The sequence below is a fragment of the Falco naumanni genome, chromosome 5 (assembly GCF_017639655.2).
Source record: "Falco naumanni isolate bFalNau1 chromosome 5, bFalNau1.pat, whole genome shotgun sequence".
In the NCBI taxonomy this organism is placed as follows: Eukaryota; Metazoa; Chordata; class Aves; order Falconiformes; family Falconidae; genus Falco; species Falco naumanni.
This window is the reverse complement of record NC_054058.1, coordinates 92,762,323-92,785,747: the sequence shown is the minus strand read 5'-3', so window position 1 is coordinate 92,785,747 and position 23,425 is coordinate 92,762,323. Positions and strand designations below refer to the sequence as shown.

The 23,425-nt window shown below is 40.7% G+C and overlaps 1 long non-coding RNA gene and 1 pseudogene across 2 annotated transcripts; one reads left to right on the top strand and one right to left on the bottom strand.

Annotated features, from left to right (window-relative positions):
* Positions 1–14,191, top strand: part of LOC121088326 — a 22,592-nt pseudogene extending 8,401 nt beyond the window's left edge.
* LOC121088327 lies at positions 5,300–23,425 on the bottom strand. Of its 2 annotated transcripts, none has more exons than XR_005827907.1 (3): positions 23,411–23,425; positions 21,888–21,891; positions 5,300–5,627 (listed from the first exon to the last, which is right to left on the bottom strand). It is a non-coding gene; the product is annotated as an uncharacterized LOC121088327 (long non-coding RNA). The 2 variants fall into 2 exon arrangements; XR_005827906.1 differs by lacking the exons at positions 21,888–21,891; positions 23,411–23,425 and adding exons at positions 14,198–14,204; positions 19,877–19,887.

The window sequence follows — 23,425 nt, the reverse complement described above, 5'->3', positions numbered from 1 at the left end:
CATGATTAGGCGTGTCTGTGATAAAGATACTGTGCTTTCAAGACCAGGATCTTTCTGTTCATAGACCATTTCTAATTATCCTTTGTCCTAACTATTAGTAAACAGTCATTGAGGTGCCCTCAATTCAAAGGGTAGCTTAGTACATCTGATTTGCACTGTGTTGTGTGTGCACGTGTTGGTGTTGGCTGGATAACTCTTGACAGCAAATAGCATTTTGAGAAACTATCCATTTCTTCATATGTGTGGGTACTGTTTCTTGAATTAATTGGATTGCAGTCAGATGCACCTATTGCAGTTGTTTCACTTGAGAATTGTCATTCCAGGTTCATGTAGTTTGGCCTCCTGATGGTCAGCATCTGTGAGAGGTGTAAGAAACCCTCCTATATCCTAGCATCGTGCTTCAAACCTTTTCTGTTTCTCAGTTTGGTATTTACGCCACAGTAATAATGAGGTGGTTTTGAGCCCTGCAAAATGGTACTTAAATCGATTTAAAAACTTGTTAATGTTAGCTGCCATCAGGGAATATTGCTGATCTTTGTAAAAAGAGTGCTGTCTCTGTTCTGTCCACGCTCTTGACTTCAGCAGCTAGGTATGACAATGGGAACTATGGTTTCTGTCATGGTTGTGTGAAAACTTACTGTCTTTGATCTGTTTCAGCTGTCCTTTCATAGGTGTTCCTTTACATTCATTAACTGTGCTTTTTCTCTGGGATTAACAGGCAGGAAAGACATAATCAACTTTTCTTGTGCTCTTTGTTAGAATTTCTTTCTTCACATAAATTACTAATATATCACTTCAGCCAGAAAGACTTGAGCTCGTTAGAGAAAATTTGCTTTTAATTTTCCCGGTTCTTGCTTACTCCGTAGCAGGCGAGATGGCTCAAATTGTTGCAAGTTTTCATAGCTTGTGCTCTTACTATCTTCATAATGTTAAAGTAATTCTTCCATAATCAAAACGCATCCTTAGATGTTAACCGGGTTACCAATTAAAGTTACAGTTTTCCCATTATCTTTATACCTTGTTCTTGGTCAGGAAAACCTCAAGTATCCGGGTCACGTGGCAAGGTTATTAAGGAGAATTTTGATTGGCTAAGTGTAAGACTATAGAAAATCATTCATACCACTTCTTACCAGAACAGTAAAGAACAGCAGCTGTTTGCCCATACCCGTTCCAAGTGTGTTAGTTTCCTTGGTAAGTCTTAAGTAAATACGCTGCTGCTGTTCCTGTTTCAGGAAGCATTTAGACCATACTCCTAGTAGAAAGCAAAGTTTGCTATGCAGATCTACTGATGTCTTATGTTAAGGACTACGTTTTTTATTTATAATTTGATAAATCAGTTTTGCTGTTTTATTTGGATGCCTTCATTTGCTAAGGCAATGCTGCATTTGCAATCCCCAGCTTTCGTCATCTAGAGGAAGGGCTACTGCCTGTTGAACTCTAGGCAATGGAGATTTGCAGAAGTTACTCAGAGAAATAATGAAAGCTGTGTACTTCTAGGTAGAGTTCTTAAAGATGACTCCGCATTTTTATCTTTTTTTTTTAAAAAAAATGAGTTCCGATTAGTTCGGTCTGAAACTGAGAACTAAGTCTGGGAATGTAGCTAATAGGAATGAAAATTCTCTTATGGAAAATACGTTCCTCCCAGAGAAATTTAGTGCTCGGGAAAATGGTAATTGGTAAGGGTAGCAAAGCGTCATGTATATTCCCCACCTCCAAGGTATTGTCCAGGCAGTACCTAAATTATTCTCATTAGAAAGACTAGTGCTTTGTAACACTAATGAGGGTTTATTGGAGTATCAGCTAGCACGTCTACAAAATGGTTCATGAAACTTCAGTGTTGATAAGGAAATTATGTAAATTCGATGTGTCACATTATTTGGTAGTTCTCCTGATTATATGGAAGCGAATGCAACAGCTACAGACCTGCAAGTTGTGAGATGCTTGACAGTGATAAATGTCAGAGTTGAGCAGTCAGGTAAAGCCTATTCAAATAAAACGTGTGTTACTGCAGTACTCCAAAAACCGATCAGGATGATGAAGTGGAGCCCATTGTCTCATATACAGGAACTATATCTGTGGTAAGCGATGACTGAGGAGGCTTTAGGTGTAATGGTGAAGGGGTTGGTGTGATGTCATAACAAAAGGGAGTAACTTCATCCTTGAATCTATGTATGGTATAGTAATGAACAGTAATTGAGACATTATTTCATGTCATTAATGAGACATGCTGGAATATTATGCTTAGTTCAGTTCTCAGAATCTTAAGTTCTTGGAAAACGGTATGTAACGCAGAGAAGAGGCATAAAAGTTGAGCTTGGGAAAACAGGTTGTACAATGCAAGAGTTTCAAATCAGCGTCTTTCAAGTTTGTCTGAAAGGTAAGAGATCATCTTAAGTTAGTTGGTGTAGTATTTTATAAATTGATTTTAACAGGAACTGACAGTTATGCAAAAGACATAGGTGAAGAACCTATTGCTTACTACTAAAACCATTCACATTTTAAAAAAAGTGAAACTGAGATCTAAGTGAAGGCAGTTAGCCACTGAAACAACTTCTAAAAGAAGTAGAACATCTGTCCCCTTTGCTTTTGCATCGAAACTGGATTCATTTCTAGGTGGTGTATTCAGGTCTAAATTAAGCCTAAGTTACAGGTCTCTGAACTACAGCGCAGAGAACCCCTCCATAGGCAGCATTCTCAAACGAGAAATAAATGCATGTATGATTTTGTTACATATACAAACACATAACGTTAGGCATTATATGTTGGTGATGCGGTAATGTGATGGCTATTTAACAATGATCCTTTCTCATCAGGAGAAACAGGATTTCTCTTGTTTGGAGATAGACACAGCTTTGAGGTCAACCCATGTCTTCAGACAGCTTACATTTTATGGACTCTTCAACTTCAGCTATGGCAATCTAAAAAGTAAGCATCGTACCTTTCCCTTTTCACATACGCAAATACGATTTTTAAAAAACACAGAAACAACCAAAGGAAAGCGAAGACAGATACCGTTAATGATATTCACAGAGGAGGAATGTCTCACTTAGTCCTCAGAGCAGACTTTAGGGGACAGAAACAGCAAACAATTGTTACCAGTATTTATCCTAGCTAGTGCTAGCCAAGTGGGAACACCTCATTCTGTAAGAGTACTTGGTGATACCAAGGGTCTGCTAAATGGCATTTTTGGTTCCTCCTTTCATCCAATTCAGCCACCATAATTCAGAAAAACCTGCTCAGCTGTTTCTCTTTCTCAGCATTTGTTATTATAGGAATGGAATCAATAATAAACTTTGCAGTCTGCTAGAGAGAATGGCTGCAGTACCCATTTTTTATTCGCTAGATGGCAGCAGCGCTCCAGCCAAACTAAGGGCAGCGCCTGCGCAGAACGGGCTCGACGCCCTGGGGCGGGGTTTCGGGCCACGTACGCGTATGGGCTGCGCGTACGGCGGGGGGTGGATCTTTGCCGGCCGGCGCGGCCGTGGCGGTGCGGGGCTTCCCCGGGAGCCCGGAGGACTTTCGGGCCGGGATGTGCGGCGCCGCGCTGGGTGAGCGGTCGGGCTGAGGGCGGCCGGGGGCCGGTGGGCGAGCGCGGGCGCGGCCGTGGGGCAGCGGCCGGCTGGGGGGACGTGGCGGGCCGGCGGGCGGTTCTCGTCTCCCCGGCAGTGACGGTGGTCAGCGGGCTGCTCACGGTGCTGACTTTTTTTTTTTTTTCCCCTCGGAGCTGCGGTACTGCCTCGGCGAGGAGGCGAGGCGGGGCGGCCCCGGTGCTCCCTTGTGGCGGCGGGGCCCGGGAGGGGGGTCGGCCCGCGGCGCCCTGCCGCCCCCCCCGCCGCCTCCGGGTGCCCGGGCAGCCGCCGCAGCCGCCGCAGCCCTGCGCGGGGCTTTGTCTTTCCCCCAGCGCCGGCCGGGGCCGTGGCAGCGGGCTGGGGCCGCAGGGGCCGCATCGGGGCCCGCGGTAACGCCGTCGCAGGGGGGCGGCTCAGGAGCCTCCTCAGCCCCTGCGAGCGGGCAAGGGGAGAAGCAAGCCGGCGGCGGGATCCTCGCCCCTCGCCCCCGCCTGCTGACTTCTCTAAAAAGCGTTGCAAAGGGCAAGCGTTTAACTGCCGGGGAGGGTCGGGAGGCAGCAGCTCGGGTGTCTCGCTGATCCTGTGTCGTGACAGTCAGCTCCCGTGCGGGAGCAGCCGAGGGGAAGAGGCTTTGGATTTGCTTCCCGGTGAAACGGGGCTCTTTGTTTTTTCTTTGTATTCATCCGGAATGACAATGTACGCTGACAAATCAAGGGCAGCTAAAGTGAAGGTCAGCCTGAATGTTACTTTTCCACATGTGCCTTGTGCTTGTGAGTCGGGCTGCTGGCTGCGGAGGGATAACTTTTGTACTTGCCTTTTGTACGCTGCTTCCGAGTGCTGCGCTGCTGCTTGGGCAGTAGTTGGACTGTAACGCCAATGCCACGTGTTAGCCTTTCTCCAGCAGTTATAAAAGCAGAATGAGCATTAAGAATCTGATTACCTTTTAACTAAATTCAAAACAAAGTTGCGGGATGAAGTGACTGGAAGCCCCGCAAGTCTGACTGGGTGTTGCTGCCGTGCATGTTATCCGCCTGTCTAGCGATCGCTCCTGCCTCTTGTTCTGCTGTGGTAATGCCTTTGGGCAATGCGTTGGGGTCTAGATGGAGTGCATCTTGGCTTCCTCCTGACCCCCCGAGATGTTACCGGTGTTTGCCTTCCTCACGTTTCACAGGGCGTGGGAAGGCCAGAGAGGCTGGAATCCTCGGCTGTTGTGTGCGGAGAAGCTGTCAGCCTTCTAAGAGAGCACGTAGCCAGCAAGCGCGTCGTGGTGCTTCGGCACCGAGCTGATACCACAGGCCTCCATCTTCTTGTGAAAAGGGATCACGAGGAAATGTGCTGATGTTGAAGGGGGAGAGGTGGCGGGGGAAGAGGTAGGAGGCAGCTTTTAGCCACTTCTAGGCTTAACTCCTGTGTTCCTGAGAATGGTTCTGGGCTTTGAGGGGTTTGCTTCTGGCTTTTTGCCTTAAGCGCGTCCCCCGTCACCGCTATCCACGTGCGCTGAGCTGCTGCTTAGGGAACTGTGGTGATAGAGATTCTGTGCATGCCAACCATCCTGAAGGCCATAGCTGTATTTTACCCTAAAAAAGCTTTCCGTAATGCTACGCTTCTTTTAGGATGCAATGTTCTCGAATTCCCCCCCCGTCAAGGTGATTTTCCCACACACCTGCAGGCAGCAGGACTAATGTCATCTCCTTTTGCCCGCTTGGGCTTGGGCTAAAATCCCTTCCCTGGCTATTCTTTAGCTTTTACAGCCTTTGAGCCTTCCCCTGGGCCTGGTTGATAGTCCTTTGCCATTTCAGCCTGTTCACAGCCAGTGTGAGTCTAGGTACAGACTATCTCAAGGAATTTCAGTTACACCATAAACCTGCTTTTCTGTAAATTATTTTTAGCGTTTTAATTGCTTTCAAAGGGAACTACGGGAAAACCTGTCTGCATGGTGGCCTAGCATAAGCAATGATGGAAAGGTGCATCAGATGTGACCTCCGTGTCAGCTCAGTGTGCCTCAGACAGACTGCATTTGGCATGCCGTGGCATGCTGCGCAGCTCCAGAAATTAATGCTAGGGAAAAAATGGGCAAAAATAATAGTCACGTAGAAACATGAGTTAGGAAGAAATGCTATACATTGCCAGACTGTCACAGAACAGGGTGATTCCTGTAAGCCATTTGGTTCTTTAGTCTTCAGTTTCTACCTTGGTTTTGCTCATCCTCTCCTTTTACTGTGGTTTTACTCTTGATGACAATATCATTAATATCTACGTTACTATATTTAAGTGCCCTTAGCACAGAGGAACCCAAACAAAGCTAATTTATGTTTGTTTTAAAATTTATTTTCTGGGAAGTTTTGCACCTCCTTACTTGCCACCATATTGTACACAAATTAACATTGTCTCAGTTTTCTCAACCACATGTCTTTACAATAGTATTATGTCTGAATGAATTACAACTGCTTGTATAGACCTGGAAGGGGTAAGAAAGAATGAGGAAGAAGGTAGTACATTACCTTCTCATTTAAGCTGAAAGGAGTCTTTGTTCGCAAAATGGTTTCATCTATGTTCAGGTCCAAAGAATCAGTTATTTGCTTAAAAATGGACCTAGAGGAAATAATTTATACTTAGGTGACACCGAACTCATAACTGGTGGCTGCAATGCAGGAAAGAAACATTGGAGTTCTCTGATGATTATCTTTAAATGTCAGCTCAAAATATATAAATAGCCAAAAAAAGCCAATAGAGAGCTGGACATTTCAAGAGGACCACTGAGGAGACAAAAAAAAAAAAAGAAAAACCCCACCATGTAAATAAATCTACAGCAATAGAAATCCTCATCTCCAATCAGATAAAAACATTGTGCGCTCACACCTTCGATGCTGTGTGCGGCTCTGTTGCCCAGCCTCAGCCCATCCCCATCCTCCAGAGATGCCTGATGCCCAAGGCTGGGGCTGCCCCCACTGCTGTAGGTGATCATGGAGGCGGGCAGTGTCAGAAGGTTCAAAAAATAAATGGGTAGGGTTTTAGGTGTCAGGCTGAGAGGTACCAGTAGGAATGTGATATCCCTATCATTGCTAACCCAGTGACAGTGGATGCTGAGGGCTGCCAGGGGGTGCCCTGCAGACAGCAGCCAAGCTGGTGTGCTCCCCTACTGCCAGAGACAGAGTGGTTCCTTCAGTGGGTCACTGATTTGCCCACCACACATTTGCTCTGCTTTTGTGAAGGGACAGAGGGGTATCACATCCACTCCAGAAACTCCAGCAAATCTGGAAGAATCTTATGTCAAAACAGCTGATAGTTGTGGTCTTATCTATGGCATTCAATCCTGCCCTTGGCAGTCCAGGTTCAGTAGTTCTTGCTGCCTGCCACTGGTCCACCGTTGCCTCAGTCCTCAAGTTGTTAGCATTCAACAGCTCCACTGCTTCATGTTGCACCTTCATCCAGATGTGCTGAGGAACCCACAGTGGCCTCAGACTCCTAGCTGCAGCATGACAGTGAACTTCCCAAGTAGCAAAGAGTTATTTCAACCACATCTCTCTTTTGTGCTTCTTCTGAGAGCAGAAGCAGATGATGCCTCATGAGAAGAGGCACTCTGCTGCTTTTTTACACCTCGTGCTGACATTATTCTGGAGAAGTGCATTGTAATGGCTCCCTGGTCTGAAGAGTGACCATATCTTTCCTTTAATTTCCTGGCTGACACTAGTACCAGTTCTGCCTTCCTCTTTACCCTACAGTTTATAAGCCTGAAGGACCAGAAAATAAAAATCCTCCATCACTGTACTTCTCTTCCTCTCAGAAAGGAACAAACACTATAAGAGTAATAAGGCATTCTCACACACGTTGCCTGCACAGCACAAGCATGTCAGAGACTCCCAGAGCTCCTTAAGTTACACAGAATGTGACAGTTTGATGCTGTCCCTCCTCCTCAACGGCAAAGTTCTTTTCCATATGTCATGACAACTATGTGAACGTGAAAAAAGGGGACAATCACCATTAGATAACCTTTCAAATTGCCTCATTTAATCAGCTCCTATTGCTGATCACTTAAAAACATTTGGACTACCTTTTCTTTTTGTTGTTTTTTTTTCTTTGTTTGTTTGTTGGTTTTTTTTTGTTTTTTTTTTTTTTTCAGAAAATCAGCTGTGATATTTTCCACGTAAAGCAGCAGCAGAGTGGAAGCGTTGCCTGTGGTATTCTTGGTCGGCATGTGCACTGGCCACCAGCTCACTTGGAGCCAGCCTGCTGGCTGGGCTAATGGGATTTCCAGACCTGCCTCCACTCCGTACGGTTGCTGTTCCTCACATACACTCAGAGCTCCCAGAAAGCATGCCAGAGAAGGGGTTGCCCTTCAGACAAGCTGATTAGAAAAGGAGTTTAAGAGGAGGAAGATGAATCTGTACTTCCCCAGTCTTTAAATGAAGGCAGTGCCCTCTCCATCCCCAGGACTGTCCTTTCCCAGCCTAAGCATAGTGAGTCAATGCTCTCGGTTTCAGCACTGAAGCTGTCATTTGATAGTGGCTTGGGAAGTGCAATCAGTTGACCCCTAGAATGCATTCCCTGTGCCAGACTTGGGATTTGAAACTGTGCAGGCTGACCACATGCCAATCCACTCTTGGTATGAAGATGCAGCCAGAAACTAAAAAATACAAGTTTGTGAGGGTTTGCAAGTATGAGAAACAGAAAACAGCAGAGGAGGTATTGATTTTTCTGCATTACTTTCAAAAAATTCATAAAGTTCTAAATGCTTACTCTAATGTATCTTTTAGCATATTAAATAACTATATTCCTGGAAATTGAAGTCAGACAATATTGGTTATTAAATGATAGTCAAAATAAACTTCAAAATCTAAATCTTATACCAAATTCAAGGGGCATTTTACATTTCTGCCAGTGGCACAAATATATGTCTTTGGATGTATTCCTTTATGCCTCCTAAACATTAGGTATAGGTCTAGCCAACTGCTGTCCTCACTAACCACACAGCCTTACAAAAAGTAATGACATGGTGATGGCTGGTGCTTTATTCCTTCAGCAACCATGGACTCTTCAAACACAGCTGAATATCACCTAGTTGTATTGACACACCAACACAAAGGAAATAAATCACTGTTTCTATACTATAGAGAAACATTAGTTTCTATATAGTCACATTAAGTGACTATATTCAACATTAAGTCATGATCTTCCAGAAGCACAATCTACATATTCCACAAATAGTAGGCTGACTCAAACTCATTGACATTATCTATCAGCAAAAGAGTGGCAAAGGACCTCAGTACTTTATGAATATGTTAATTCTGTAGATATGAAGCAAAAAACCGCATTTGTAGCATGCAAAGGGCCTTGGTAACTGGCTGAAAATCTACTTGTGTAATTTTTCATGTTAACTGCATCACAAATTATGGCTGATGCTTCTGCTGCAGCCTATACTCTTTTTTTTCCTATATGCATGAAATAGTGCCAAAATATCAAAAAGACCCACATTTTCTTTTTAATGGGTTCTGTTCAACTGCAGCTTCCCAAAAATGTTAACTCTGCAGGGTTTCTTCTCTCTAATTTTGCAGTGACAGATACAAATAAAGAAACACATTCCCAGTTGTGGTCATTGTTATTTGTTTAGATTATTAGAACTTAAATAGTTATTTCAAAAAGAATGTTTGTGAAAAAAGTGATAACAAAATACCCTTTAGTAATATTAAATACAAGGAAGCACTAACATGAGAAATCCTTACTTACTTGCCTTTTAAAAGCTTTTTTTACTTTTCAAGGATTATTTAATTTTTTAAAGGCAATAGATACCTACAGCCTCTCCTCAGCTTTATAATATTAAAGATTTCATGCGAAGAATGATGGGGTCCTAGAAGCAAATAAGATGGTATTTTTGTCCATGAACAAATGCACACAATGGATTTTCTACTACATAAACTGTGGCCATAGCAAAGGTTTTGGTGGAACTAGGGAAAAGCATTTGACAAAGTTTTTCTCAAAATCTCGAGTGTCTTCTAGTCATTCAGGGGCTCCACATTCTCATATGTACATTTCTTCATGAATTTTCAACATATGTAAAAAACCCTGTATCATATATCTGGATCTGCTCTGCAGTCTTTTCACAGATCAGCGTCTCTTCTGAAGTCTCAGTCTCTAGAACTGAAAATTATTTTCCAGCTTAGGTCACACTAGCTCTGAGGATGTCAAAATATTAATTTTTCTATCTCATATATAATAGTTTTATGTATTGGCACTTTTTTGGAGTAAGATCACATTTTTGATGTGTTGACACCAAATTTCTTTTTTTTTTCAATATGTAACATACATACATATATATATATGTAGGTGGATGTCAAATTACATTAATTAGCCTCATGTTAGACAGGAAAGATAAATTTCCTTATTTGTGTGGTGCTGATGACAATATTTCTACATAGTGCTGTACTTTGAAGATAGTCTAATAGGGGTCCTTAAACTACGGCCCAGGGGTCCTCAGTCCGGCCCCCCGGTATTTACAGAACCCCCCTGCTGGGGGTTGGGGGGGGAACCAAGCAGCCGCAGATGGCTGCCTGCCACTGCATCCGCGCGCCAGCCCCCTGGTTAAAAAGTTTGAGGACCCCTGGTCTAATTAGTCTGGACATTTTTACCTGCAGACTCAGTGGGCAGGTGGGTGAGTGGATCAGAGAATAAGTGAAATTTCCTTCAGCAGACATTTTTCACAGTGAAACGTGTCAGGATTGACCTGGCTATGTTTGACACTACCTCAGGGGAGACTGAAAGTGATAATAAATCCTGAGCTCTTCATTTCTTTAAACCTCGCTTGTGGTGATTTGGCCACAAAGTGGCTATAATTTAGTTGTCACTTCTCAGCCTTTCCATATTAAGAAGACTGTGCCGTTTGTAACACATCTGGGGCCAGCTGACCTCGATGTCACATTAAGGGTGATGAAGTTTAGGCAAGAAAAACAGACTTTTGAAGAAGATAAGGACACAGACCTTTACAAGGCAATGTAACACAGTTATGAAATACGATGCAATGCTGAAATGATTATTGGAATTTTTCCTAAAAATCTGTCAATATACATGAAATGCTACAAACGTGACAGTAGCATTGAATCAGATGGGCTTCATTTAGTTTTGTAGCTGTGACAGATTTCAGCTAAGAATCCCTCTGTGCCTTCGGAAAGTGTGTCAAGGTATATCCCAGCATATCGCATCTCCGTGCGTTGACCATGTAACCTACTTTAATTTTGGCCTTTTACATCTATAATGAAAATACATCTAACTGCTATGTTTACAATGTCTGTACAGTGCATGGCGTTCTGTTCGGTCCTTTTCACACAGGGAAACTGGACCACCCGAGGCACACTTAACCTGAGAATCAAGGGAAGGACTGACATGGTCTTGGGTATGATTACAGTTCTAAGGGCAAGATGTAGGCATCTAGCTCCCTGTATGGAAATGGGAATGGAACCCTCAAAGGAACCCTCAAATGGAACCCTGAGAAAGGAACCCTCAAAGCTTGCATCATTGGAATCAAACATTCAAGAAACATGATGGGGGAAACAGAGGCATCGGCAGATGGCAGCTTTCTTGACCCAACCACTAGATGAAAAGCAAATGTATCAAGAGCTCTGACGTCAAATGGCAGGCATCTTTCCAAGAGAAATTCTGTCAGAACTTCATATAAATCAAAAGACAGATTGTGAATCTTTTTATTGGCAATTGCACTTGTTCATGAAGATAAATTAATAGGGAGCAAAAAGGTAAGCCAAAAGGCATCTTTATTTTGCAGACCTTGCCTTGCAGCTCTGGAATTTCCTGAACTGACAATTGTAAAGAAAATCCAGGAATGGTATGTCCACATTTGATTAGCTGCAAAGAAAATTAAATTGCCATCACAAGAAGTGCTTCCTAAGTAGATATTTAGGTGGAATTTGAGACAAAGGAAAGCATGGGGAAAAGGTTCATTTCAGCCAGCTTTGCACTTCTTTAACACCGGTCACAGCCCGGACGTTAACGCCAAGGAAGTTTAGAGCTTTTCTAGACTACTTATGCCTTTGGATGGCTTTCTCTGAGTTTTATGGTGGCATATAGTTCGGCCAGGAATGTAAATTGTGATCTTGGGTTCAAAAACTCTCTGGAGACTTTTCCAGACTGTCGCTGCTATGACAATTGGAAAGCAGACAAGTGGTTCAGTAACACCAGTCCGAGGGACAGTCTGTCCTCAAAATCACTGCTGCAAATGCAACTTTATTTGCCCAAGCCTAGATTGTTTCTCCAAGAAGGAGCTGACAGAACTCACAGACAGCAGATAAAAACTACAGCTAGTACGTCAAAAATTATCTTGAAGAAGGCAAAATTTATTGCTATTTGAATGTCTCGTCAAGCCTGGCAGTTTTAAAGTACCTGAAGAAAAAATAAAATAAAATGGTTACGTAGTTTTCCTAGCACTGCAGGACAAATATTCTTGAGTCCACATTTTTTCTATTCAAAATGATATCACTAAACAAAATCTAGTAAAGAACTAATAGACAGGTACTGTCAAAGAGACATTTATCTTTTCCTCAGAGGGATAGCCTCCCAAGGTGTCCCCCTCTCTCTCTCTCTCTCTCCTTTGACTACAGAATCAGAAATCTGCAGAGGAAACCTGAATTTAGGCAATGCACTTCAGGTCTAAGATGCATTTTTAGACCATTTATACTAGAAGCTGCTGATGAAAACACATCATAACATTGCCTTCATGCTTACATGTCCTGCATATACCTGTGTTATCACTCATGGGTTACATTTGAGTTGACAGTGTCATTGTTGCACCTGCTTGGTTCTGTGGGAGAATTTTTTTTCTTCATCTATTCTAAACAAACAGAAGCATTTGTATAACGGTTTTATTTTTACCTGGTTTTCCCAGGTATTTTGTTTTCATCCTAAATTATTTATTTTTTCCTGTTTTACAGAAATGAAACCTCAAATTTGGAAAAATGCATAATGCTTGTAATTAAAAATTCTTGGGTTTAGGAGATCATTGCTCTTGAGGAAAATCTCAAACTCTGCAACAAACTCCTGAGTATGGAGACCTAAAACAGAAAATACCTATTGTCTAAAGAATGAGTGTTTATGAAAAATCACAGAACTAGAGAAAAGTTAAGAAAAACTTGATATAACCATTCAAGAAATACTGTTAGACCTATAAATTGGAGTGTTATTATCATCGCATTTCTTATTATTATCTTATTCTTATTTATGAATAATAAATCTGTGTTATAGCTAAAAATGTCCTGGTGAAATTTCATCAGCTGAGAATATGCTATGATTAATTTAATTCAATATAATTTTAAATAATAAGTTTGCTGGGCGGACTTAGTAGAAAAATCTGTGGTGTTTTAACACACAGCATTAAAAACAGAAACAAGATTTGCAAAGATTTCAGAATCTGCATCTTCCTCATTATAAGGGAATATCACATAGATGCATCCTAATTTTAATTACAGACTTTCATCAGGAAGGTCACTATATTTTAGGTGCTTGACATAAAGATGTAAAAAAGAAAAAATGGGGACTACTTGGTTACTTCATCTACCCAAACACCAAAACAAGGTGTTTTCTACAAAATAATCTTTGTGCCCATGACACTTTTGTGTGAGTTCATCTGGAGTCCTTCAGGTGGGTATGAAAACTTCCTAGGTCTTACCCACCTCTTCAACAACATGAGGAACTGCAATAAATGACACTGACTTAGCTGGGCCAACAACGCAAGACTTGACTCACAGAAAATAATGTAGTTTTTGGCTGCCTCTTTTGCTTGTTGAGGAATGATGAAGTCCACAACAGCAGTGTCTGAATTATGATCAAGGGCCCTTGCTGAGAGGAACAGGCAAGTTTGTATTTTTTGGAACTGCTCCCTGGAGCTTTAACATTCTTCACAGTTTCTTAGGCATTTTTACATTAGTTGTGAAATATGTTCGCCACGTATGTTTGGTAGCTTTGTAATTTTTAACTTTAGCACCTGTGATTCTAATGAGGGCTGGAAATCTATTAATGTGATATGATTTTCTGGTACAGACAGTTTCCACCAGAATGGGTCAGATGCTCCCAGTCAGCCACAGGTGATAATAAAAGCTCCTGTCTGTTGATGCTGAGACAAGGGGAGCCAGTGGGAAGCAAACTTTGGCTTGGATGGCATGGTGGGTGAAGGGGGACTCAGTCTCGGGTGCACAGGTCAGTTAACTCCTCTGTACTTTTATTTGTTTGATATAAGCACCTAGAGAACAGATACACAACTGCAGAAAAATCAAGAGAGAAGGCAGATCAAGAAAAAGACAGCGGTGTTTTCTCCAGAATGAAGAATGTGTTCCTCTTCACTACTACCATCATTAACACTGAAAGTGAATGGTTCGTGAAACGCAGCAATGACAATGCTGGTCTTCCCTATGGTTTGTGTGTACACTTCTCTTGCTTTAAATTCCACTTCATCTTCCCAAGTCTGTATATAAAACATGTTGCAAAAGAAATGCTTCTCACCTGCATAGTTAACAGTGTTGCTAAACGTTTAGAGGGAAAAGAACACCATAGGATACTTATACATTTACATACCTACCCACATGAATCCTACTCAGAGGTGTCTAAGCCTACACTGGTACTGCAGTCTTGACCTCTTGGCTATTCAAAACCAGAAGATGCTGAAATGCATCACACTTCCCTTCCAGCCTGCTCAGCCAGGAAATGGTGTGCGCACAGGTCTCAGCTCAAGCATCACGTAGGCATGCAGATGGGGCATGCACAGAAGACCAGGAGCCATAGCCCAAACAAGGAATAGGCTAACTTTTCCTGAGCCTAGATATCAATTTCTGCATTTGAACTGTTTTCCAGACCTCAAACACGGCAATGCTGACATACCTATTTCCTTTTGAGGCTGCAGCCTTCAATAGCCCACACTCTCCTGAGATTAACAGAAATATAATTAACATCCTAATTACACAGATAGGAAAGTGAGGTGCAAAACTAAGGCTGCTGTTCTCTAAATCCTTCAGGCATTTGACATTCAGCTGGCAGGAATAAAACTGACAGACTGTTATACCCTAACCACTGTTCTAGCCCACTGTTGGGTTTTTTGGGTTTTTTTTTTTCTCCTTTTTTCTCAGACATAAGAGATTGGTTTCAGCTCTTCTGGGGCCATTGACATTGGCTTATGAATACAAAGCAGCTGTCCGAAAGACTGTCTGAATGCCCTCAAAACCTACAGAATATTCTACTCTGGTCTGAGCCCCTTGCAGCTGAGATGCAAATACAGCTTTTTGCAGTGATCAGTGCACTACATTTGAAAGCTGCTTGTGTAACTAATTGGATGTGACAGAGCATAGTTTACCATTTCTTACAAAATTAGATTTTTATAATTACTACCTCAATGCAACCAAAATGTTACAAACAAAAATGCTCCAGCATTTATATCATATTTATGTATTAAACATACTCATTCCATACTGACTGCATTTTCCTGTTCGCTGGGATCTAAATTCTTTCTAAATTCCAGGCAAGGAATAAAAGTTACTGGAATGCAAAGGTATTAGAAAAATGAATTTAAATCAAGTGAAGCATGAGAGAAATTAAATAAATTGGTCTTTGCTTCGTAATGAAAGTCTACAGCTGATTGAGAGGACTTACAGGAGATGGGAGGGTGAAGGATACTGTAATATGCTGAACTTGGCAGCTCTTCAGTGTTGCAAACAGACTGACGCACTTCATCTTTACGCATACATAAGAGAGAAGCAGCAATAATTTATTGGTATAAAACAGCAATTTAACAAAGTTTCACAGTGAATGTGACAGTGGTTTAAGAAGATCCAATAGCAAGGTACACTTTATTTACTGCAGAGAGGACAGGGTCAGACAAAACTGTCAGTGAGACCCTCCCATTGAATCATGAGGTTCAGAAACAATCCCTTTGCTTTCTAAACTCCTTCTCAGAGGGGATTTCATGTGCAGATGGATCCAGACTTAGTCTCAGGCTTGGTCAATGATTTATATCTAAAGGATTATATGTGCACAATCAATCCTTTATACCACTTAGCTAATGTTTCAAAGTTTAGCATGCTAAATCACTTACCAAGAATCTGTTGCAGCAAGGAATCTCTCAGCCTTAAGGAATAACCTCAGAAGATGTCCCTACTGAAAGGGACATCCTGGCATGCAGGAACAGAGCTCAATGGGCCCTGGGTCATCCTCTATTTATGGAGTAAGATAATTGACTTGCAGTCCTATTCGCCCACTGACTACTGAGGTCAGTTTCTTTCAAACTTGTCTCGAGTCGGACCCTGACCAGCCCTGTTAGCTGGGTGCACTGTTCAAATTAGCCCTTGGCTATTGCATCGTTATCTGTCTCACCTGAATCAACTTTGAGTCATATACAGCCATGACAATCGGATGCAGCCATTACAACTTCCAGTGGTGGTTATCACCTGTGCAGGGTTACTGAAATAAAGGCCAGGATGGCAAGGGCAGGGAGTACGCCACCACTTTTAGCCAGGCAAGAGAAAATTTCTGCAGTGAAGATTCACCACTGTGCACAGTATCTGAGTGTAACCAACAAACAGTAAGTATGGAAAAGAAAGAAATTGCCACCTTATTTGTGCCATGTGGTTTTATAAATAAGCTACTTACAGAGCTAGGTTTGAGTCATTCAATTCTTTGCAAGATATAAATTAGATATAAGTATCTATTGTATCAATAAATCCTCTTGGCTGCCTTCCTACCTGTAATCTCCCAGAGTTAACACACACATCTTTTGTGAAACACACATGTCGTGAAACACTGCTACCCATGCCCTTAACTTCTGGCAATTCAGACAATTTCCTCAACTCACCATTTACTTGCAGAAGGGGTCAACATCAAATTTTAGCCTTCTTAAATCTGAAGTGGATTGGACTTTGGAAAACTCTAAAATGTGTTTGTCACAAAACCGCTGGCTTAAGCACTGCATTTAACACTGATTTATGTTAAAATTTCACAAAATAATAGTTTGGATGTGCCCATGTAAAGTGTTGATGGGCTACTGTAAGGGCCAAAGTGTATCCTTACCTGATTTCATCCATAAAAGAGATTAGTTTCTTCCAGATAAGAGTTGAGCATTTTTTCCTGGCTTGATATGTCTCTGGCTCGATATGCCTCTGGCTCAATCTCTATCTGTAATCCAGACAAGGTTTCATAAGTTTATGAATCTCTACACTGTTTCAGGCAGCAGTTGATGTTTGTGTACTACTGAATATTATGTAAAATATATGAAGTCCACTATCAAGTAAAATAAAGGCCATAAAATATAAATAGGTAGTATTTTAAAAGTTTAAGAATAGTATTGAAATAATTAGCACATTAGGATGTTATATACGTATTAAGACGGATAAAAACCTGGCTGGATGATCAGACTCAGGGGGTGGTGGTGAATAGGTCAACTGGGAACGAATGAAGTATCAGAGGGGTCTGTATTGGCATAGTGGGTTAGCTTTGGCCTGCAGCCAGACACCCACCTCGCGGTCAGTCCCCCTCCTCAACAAAAAGCAATAAATAGGATGGGAAAGCTTGTTTGGTGAAAATAAAGACAGGATGATTGCTTACCAGCTACTGTCACAGGCAAAACGGACTTGAATTGAGGAAAAATAATTTAATTTACTGACAATTCAAATACATTTGGGCAGTGAGAAACAAAACAAAAAACCCAACACCTTTCCTCCACCTGTCGTCTTTTACCCAGAGAGGTTGCCCAGAGTGGTTGCACAGTTTACAACGTCAGAAGTTTTCAAGACTCAGTTGGTTAAAACCCTGAGAAATCTGGTCTGACCTCAAAGCTGAAGCTACTTCAAGTTGACTGGACTAGGGACCTCCCAAGATCCTTTCCTGCCTGAATGAGCCTACGAGCCTTTTATCCTAATAATTATAGTAAATTAAAAAGCCAAGCTTAAAGGAAATGTGATCATCTGACAGTTATGCTAGCATGACTCACAGCATGAATGCATGCAGTGATAAGTCCCATTCCCACTGACATCAGTGGGAATCCTGCATTTCAGATAGTTTCTTACTCAGCATGAACATAAGGAAATGCAAAATTTTGACTCCTGAAAAATGTAGTAATGGCAAAATACATGGCAGAACAGATTAAGTACTGAAAAAATATGTTCACTCCAAAACATCTTAAGGTCTAACAAAGACCTTTTACATTATTTAAAAATGTAACATGATTTCTTAGTTTAAGGAGCATAAGGTTTTATCCCAAATGACAAAAGCTTCATCTTTTCTGAATAATATCTTGTCTTTTTCGAGCTCCACCTCTGAGGATTCAGATGTGTCTACCACTACCTTTGGAAGCAACATCAAAATCCTGTAATAAAAATGGTGGGTGAATACCAAATATTCTGTGTGTGTGTTCCTGCTACATTTTTTCCTGCAAGTGAAACGCAATCAACCACTTTATTTTTTCCTCTTGTGAACAGTTTTAAGTTTAGAGAGATTTTTAAGACAAATTCAGCTGTAGTACTTCCAGGTTGTTCTTAGATATGTTGCAATCTCTTGGAAGTTATTTGTTCCCTTATTCTTGGTCTGAAAGTTGAAATGTTAAGAGGAGCATTGAAATGTGGCTATCAACATTTACATACCAATACCCAAAGTCTTTCTTTTCCCTGTATGGTTCATCACAACTTGAACTGCATAGAAACCTTAAGAAACCAGACGTTTTGTTCTCATGGACTTTTTCAGCATAGCCCATAAGCTCTTCACTCTCTGTGCAGAGAGAGGTGGAAGTTGGTGATGTTGTCAGATGTTACTTTGAAATTATGCAGCGTGTTTTATTCTTCAAACCTACCCAAACTGTGATCAATTTTGACATGAAATGGGACTTTCATCCCTATGGCATGCCATTCACTGGCAGTTGGCAGAGACGTCCTTCCCCACTGTAGGAACAGGACTGCCAGAGTAAAGACCATCCCACACTCCTGTTCCTTCACGTCTGTGTCATCTGCAAGTGTCTCTTAGTCTGTCCTAGGAAGTCTGTGCTCTCAACACCTGTAAGCAGCCAAATACAGCATCGCTGTATAAAAGGATTACTTTTCAATAATGTATGTATTATTTATGATGTAGAAATTGGATTTAAATATGCCCTAAGATTTATGAATAGTTGTTAAAGCAAGAATGTTGCTGAAGTGGTTTTATGACTGTAATATTCATTGTTCACATATTAAAGAAGATAACTACAATAAACTGGTACAATGAAGAATTTGTTTCTGAAGGTACATGCAAAGGTAAATGCAAAGGTGGTTTGCATTTCTGCCTCCATAAATTCTTGAAGCTATCAAATGTTCTGTTCCTGGCACTTATGAAGATAATCTGCTTCAATAAAAGTCAGCGTTGTTTTTCAGCTTGTCTTGTTCTCTGGCACAAAGATACTTTCCTACAGGAAGGATTCCCAGGTTTAAGAATCCAAGGAATGCATCTTGTTCTGACAGAATTATTATGTTTGCAACAGTGCATCTGTCTTAGAGATATTAACAGCTTGCGAGTTCTGTAACGGGAATCTCAGAGTTTTGTAATAACATACACTTTTTTTCCTTTTGAATTCTCTGGTAAAAGATTAATAATTTGTTTCATAGAAAGACAATTCCAATTATATCAAGATTCCTATGGATACCATGCCTACATTATCTTTAAGCAACACTGATACTGTAAACTATCTATGCTCTGCATTTGACGAGCCTGACAGTGTTTGAAAGTTGCTTTAACTGGTCTCACTTCAGGGGAATACATCAAGTATGAAATTACACATCTGGACAGAGTCAGAACAGCTGGAAGGTACTTCCAAACAGCTGAAGTGGATTTGAAGTTTTTGATACTCAGTGTCCAAATGAGATCTGAAATATGACTTATTTCATCTGTGTCACAGAAATGTAAAGCTCACCTTAGTTTAGCCATGATGACCAAGACGAACCTCTTCCCTGCTCCAGTTTTTTCCTTTCTGGAAACATTTTTGTTCCTACTGTAAACTTTTTTCTTTAACTCTTTTCTTTTTTTACTTGGCACTCTTCATGTTTGATTGTCCTACTTTCGCAAAGGATGGAAGTAGTCACAGTTACTCTCTTACAAAATCTGCCCTTAAGCTTTTCCTCTTCAGAACATTTGCAGCCATCTTGAGCCTACTGAGGGAAAGTAATTTACAAAATAGTATTTGGCTAAGAAACAACAACAAAGATAAAAAAGTTTTCTTTCTACAAAATGATGCTATAAAAAGACTGAAAAATAAAGCAACAGTACCTCGCCCAGACTGAACGCCAGCTTTTACTTTGCTGCTTCACTTTTCTATCACTGAATACTAACAGCGGTGTTGGATGCCTAACTTTTTCCACAAAGGATATATGCATTTTTAAGTACATTTGAGAGAAACAGTATGCTGGCTCAAACGAAATACAGTGCTGCCAGCATTCCTTTTTCTCTGTGAGGCAAGTCATGTCCCTGGAAGCTCAGGAGTGCCGATTTAGCCAAGGTCAGTGTGATGCGCATTTTTTGGTATGCCCAGTGATCTTCTTGCTCATCACCAGTTAAGACACTAGTGTTTGTCATCATAAACAGCCAAAAGATCAGTCTTAACACAATGTAACAAACTTAAGAGAGACCTTGACCTGAGAGATTGCTGCTTTTTCACTTTATCCAAAGAATATGAATGTGCAAAACCTACAAAAGTTAAAGATATTTCAACCAAATGTTTGATTTGGGCTTAAATCTCATTTCTTATATTTATTACAGTATTCTTTGCAATTTCTTTTGAACATTCCCAGCTAGTAATGTATTTAATACAGTTCTCCATCAGTCTGTAACTAATTATTCTTTTTTCCTGGCAGTTTTCCTTTTTTTGTTTGTTTCACCTTCCCCGTTGTACATATGGCCAAAACATTCAAAATAGTCTCCTAAAGTCTGCTAAGCATTCAGTGAGATGAGACTGTCTGGGTAGTTCTATGTGCTCTTTCAGATTGTCAGTGCTTACTTCTTTTGGAAACTGACATGGGAAGATCATAGGCAGGAGTTGAACACCAGCCAGAATAAATAAAAAATAAATAAGTGGCCTTATAGAACATAGAAAATGGGGTGTATGGTGTCTTCCAATCCGTGCCTCAATTACAACCAGAAACATTTATACCTTTGTCAGTCCTAATAAAATTACTCTTCAGGAGCCCCACAGATGCAGACATTCCCCGGTTTCTCAAGCTCTCCTAAGTGTATTTATATTCCTTATGGTAAGAAACTATCCTGTACTTAAACTGATTTTCCCTGCTGCAGTTTATGTCATCCACCATGGACCTTGGCATACTGTTCTGTTTCTTTTTCTCATATTTTATGTATTTAAAAATTGTTATTAAATGCCTCTTCCTCTCCTTCATCTTTCACCTTTCGTATGTCAAGCTTTCTAGATGTTTCTTTTTTTTCCCCTTGGTTTTCTCTACATTGTCTCCAGTTGGTCTACACTGGTGTACACTACAAGACCTACTAGAAACTAGATATAGCTGAAGACCTTATTAATGTTAACAAAGCAGAAGTTTATTTCATGCCTTTTGCAAGTTATACTACAAAATAACCTATCATGTTCAGACTGGGACCTACTCTAACTACCAAATTTGCTGAAGAACAGCTACTTAAGTAATCATTCCCCTGTCATATTAGGATTATATTTGCCTAAGTTATTACTTTGGACTCGTCATACAGAATTGCATCCTTAATAAATTTAATTCTATTCTTTTAGACTCTTCATTTTGCCTTTGCTTTTTAAGGGCATATGTGAGACTAAAGCAAATATGATTCTTAGTTATTAATGAAGAAGTGTCTTCTATGACTGGCTGGAAAGACCTCAAGGATTGAAATATTTATTGCCAAGTCTTGCAGTTTGAGGGATTAGTTAGATTTTAGCTTATCCAAGAGTGAAAGAGTAATAACTTGCCCTGATTTGTATCTTTCTGCCTACAGTTAGGAGTCATTGGTCTGTTCTTTCAAAGTTGGGTGTTGCCCTTGTAACTCTTGCTATTGATTACTCTATAATAAAGTACTGTTGTGGGCTCTCTGAAGGTTTATACTTAAATTCTGTTTATAATCTAAATTTAGGATAGACTTTTGTTAAGTAGAATCTCTCATCTTGCTTTTGCACCAGGACCTCTGACTTCCACTGATTGGTTTTTTTTGGCTTTTCACTGGAATGTAAAGTGAAACCGTGGGAAGAATTACAATAGATGTGGACAACTGCTAAGTTTGCTACCTTTTCCTCCAAAATACTCTATTTCAGATATATTTTAGTGTTTAGCTAAACAAGTAAGGAGGCACCTTTCTTTGCATAATTTTAATGAACAAACATTTTGATATTTCACTAATTCATTCCCAATTTCTCTGAGATTCCCAAATTGTTCTTTCATGGGAAATACTCAAAAAACTGTCTTGTAAAAAAGAAACCTGTTTTCAGATGGTCTTATTCTAGAAACGCCACTTTAAATTAACTTCCTCCACTTGGTTTCTTTGGATAAAGCATTTACACCAGTCTGAGTTCTACCTCCTCTGTGGAGGAGAGGGTTCATGTTTGGGACCTATCTTGAGAGGATAAGGATCTCCATCAATTCCTGAAGCTGCCAGACAAGACCAGCAAACTTTCTTGTCAGCAGTCTACCTGCTAGAGGTCTGATGAGATGTCCTGTTTCAGCTTTGAACCACCTTTTTCCCCATGTTCATGTTTATCCTTGAGTATATCATTGATATACAAAACTTACAGTGGAACAAGGAGGACAGCTAATGCACCAGCACTGGTCTCTTCTTCCAAAAATTGGTTATGATAGATAAATTTCTAAAACTTATACTATGGGTGCACTACAATCTGTTAAATTCAGTAAGCATGAAAATCTTCAGTGTCAGGTCCAGTTTTGGCCAACAGCACCATATATCTTGCTAGTGAAAGTTTTTGGTAGCATCGCTATGAAAAGCTGCAGTTTATGTCTCCCACACATCTGAGTGTGTCCAACACATTTGAGCTCTTTAGTTCAAGTAGCTTGCTCTGAAAAGTATGGATAGACTGTAAGCTTGCTGAATCCCAACATGAGCAAGACCAGGCAGAAGAAAGACTAGGATGTTAAGGAATACTTTAGCCTTGTACACAGGCAAGATCTTAAGCCTTCAACAGTGGAGCTGCTCCCATTCCATTGCATCTGGAAAAAGAAATTTGTGGGAAACATTAGGAATGGAAAGTTTAAATAAGGCTAAATTGCAAAGATACCAGGTGTTATTTCAAAAAGTTGGCTTCTCACGTGGTTCTCTTCCATGAGAAAGTGAGTACAGTGTGTATGAATCTCAGGAAACTATGTGAGATTTTACCAAAAATTGCATGAAAAAATAACAATTTTCCCCTCTTTTTTAAAAGCAGGTTCTGATGGAAACACACACAAACACAAAATACAGTGTGTTCCCTGTTCATAAGATGTAACAAGAATATTTAATTGTGCCCTATTTTAACTCAGCATCCTTAACTGTACATTACACTGATGTATTACTACGTTATGTACCTGTGCCATGTCTTGGTTGCAGAAGGGAACACAACCATTTCAACTAACTGCTGTGGAAACAACGCTTGGTTTTTCCTAATCTTTTTAGTGTTTAAATGTTGCATGTATTTGAATTAAATTTTGTCCATTTTTACCAGTCTAGGAAGATTAATGCGGAATTTCTTCTGAAAATGCACATTTCTCTGCTGCCTAGAATAGAGGCATTAAAGTTACATTTTATGTTATAAAGATATCCTTATACCTTCCTCCAAATTCAAAACTGGAAGGAACATCTTTTAATGAACTGGAATAGCACATTACTGGGTTTCTTTTTCA